Source organism: Delphinapterus leucas, chromosome 8, assembly GCF_059928025.1.
Source record: "Delphinapterus leucas isolate spDelLeu-1000000601 "Yukka" chromosome 8, BTC_Dleu_Yukka2, whole genome shotgun sequence".
NCBI classification, from domain to species: Eukaryota; Metazoa; Chordata; class Mammalia; order Artiodactyla; family Monodontidae; genus Delphinapterus; species Delphinapterus leucas.
Genome location: NC_143136.1, coordinates 91,840,673 through 91,843,513, shown reverse-complemented (window position 1 = coordinate 91,843,513; position 2,841 = coordinate 91,840,673).

Here is a 2,841-nt window from a genome sequence, read left to right as displayed (position 1 = left end):
GAAAATTACAGAAAAATATCACTGATGAAAATAGATGCAAAAATCCTCAACAAAATACTAGCAAACAGAATCCAGCAACACATTAAAAGGATCATACACCATGATCAAGTGGGATTTAACCCAGGGATGCAAGGATTCTTCAATATACACAAATCAATCAATGTGATACACCATATTAACAAATAGACGAAAAAAACCCATATGATCATCTCAATAGATGCAGAAAAAGCCTTTGATAAAAATTCTCCAGAAAGTAGGCATAGGGGGAAACTACCTCAACATAATAAAGACCATATATGACAAACCCAGAGCAAACATCATTCTCAATGGTGAAAAACTGGAAGCATTTCCTCTAAGATCAGGAACAAGACATGGATGGCCACTCTCACCACTATTATTCAACATAGTTGTGGAAGTCCTAGCCATGGCAATCAGAGAAGAAAAAGAAATAAAAGGAATCCAAATTGGAAAAGAAGAAGTAAAACTGTCACTATTTCCAGATGACATGATACTATAGAGAATCCTAAAGATGCCACCAGAAAACTACTACAGCTAATCAATGAATTTGTCAAGTTGCAGGATACAAAGTTATTGCACAGGAATCTCTTGCATTCCTATACACTAACGATGAAAAATCTGAAAGAGAAATTAAGGAAACACTCCCATTTACCATGCAATAAAAAGAATAAAATACCTAGTAATAAACCTATCTAGGGAGACAGAATACCTTTATGCAGAAAACTGTAAGACACTGATGAAAGAAATTAAAGACGATACAAACAGGTGGAGAGATATATCATGTTCCTGGATTGGATGAATCAATATAGTGAAAATGACTATACTACCCAAAGCAATCTACAGATTCAGTGCAATCCCTATCAAATTACCAATGGCATTTTTTACAGAACTAGAACAAAAATATCTTAAAATTTGTACGGAGACACAAAAGACCCCGAATAGCAAAGCAGTCTTGAGGGAAAAAAAACGGAGCTGGAGGAATCAGACTCCCTGACTTCAGACTATACCTCAATGCTACAGTAATCAAGACAATATGGTACTGGCACAAAAACAGAAATATAGATCAATGAAACAGGATAGAAAGCCCAGAGATAAACCCACGCACCTATGGTCAACTAATCTATGACAGAGGAGGCAAGGATATACAATGGATAAAAGACAGTCTCTTCAATAAGTGGTGCTGGGCATACTGGATAGCTACATGTAAAAGAATGAAAGTAGAACACTCCCTAACATCATACACAAAAATAAACTCAAAGTGGATTAGAGACCTAAATGTAAGACCAGACACTATAAAACTCTTAGAGGAAAACATAGGAAGAACACTCTTTGACATAAATCACAGCAAGATCTTTTTTAATCCACCTCCTAGAGTAATGGAAATAAAAACAAAAATAAACAAATAGGACCTAGTGAAACTTAAAAGCTTTTGCAAAGCAAAGGAAACTACAAAGAAGAGGAAAAGATAGCCCTCAGAATGGGAGAAAATATTTGCAAATGAATCAACGGACAAAGGATTAATCTCTAAAATATATAAACAGCTCATGCAGCTCAATATTAAAAAAACAAACAACCCAATCAAAAAATGGGCAAAAGACTTAAATAGAAATTTCTCCAAAGAAGACATACAGATGGCCAAGAGGCACATGAAAAGCTGTTCAATATCACTAATTATTAGAGAAATGCAAATCAAAACTCCAATGAGGTATCACCTCACACCAGTTAGAATGGGCATCATCAGCAAAGTCTACAAACAACAAATGCTGGAGAGGGTGTGGAGAAAAGGGAACCGTCTTGCACTGTTGGTGGGAACGTAAATTGATACAGCCACTATGGAGAACAGTATGGAGGTTCCTTAAAGAACTAAAAATAGAATTACTATATGACCCAGCAATCCCACTACTGGGCATATACCCAGAGAAAACCATAATTCAAAAAGACACATGCACCCCAATGTTCACTGCAACACTATTTACAATAGCCAGGTCATGGAAGCAACCGAAATGCCCATCGACAGACGAATGGATAAAGAAGATGTGGTACATATATACAATGGAATATTACTCAGCCATAAAAAGGAACGAAATTGGGTCATTTGTAGAGACATGGATGTATCTAGAGACTGTCCTACAGAGTGAAGTAAGTCAGAAAGAGAAAAACAAATATCGTATATTAACACATATATGTGGAACCTAGAAAAATGGTACAGATGAACCAGTTTTCAGGGCAGAAATAGAGACACAGATGTAAAGAACAAACATATGGACACCAAGGGGGGAAAGTGGCGTTGGGGGTTGTTGTTGGTGGTGGTGGAATGAACTGGGAGATTGGGATTGACATACATACACTTATATGTATAAAATGGATAACTAATAAGAACCTGCTGAATAAAAAAATGAAAAAATAAAATCCAAAATGAAAAAAAAGAAGGGGAACAAAGAGTTGATCTTACAGAGATTAAAATACATTCTGGGGTCAGATTTAGTATCCCTTTCCTGTTTCAGCACCTCCATTAAAGGACTTACAGAATGTATTCTTATTTGCCAGTGTTCCACAAAATATTACCTTGAACTATGGAACTCATTGTATGACACATGAGGTGTGAAAATAGGCTCACTAAATTCAGTAGACTTACCACATGCTTCCATAAACCATAAGAAGCGGGCTCAAATGGTGGAATTGGTTATGGATGATATCAATTAGGAGACTGTGGATACAGTAAGTCCCTTTAAGTTGTCTTAAACCAGCAATGGTCTCCCCCATGAACAGGTTGTAAAATCAAAATGGGGGATGTGTGTTAGTTCGTTTGGGCTTCTATAACAT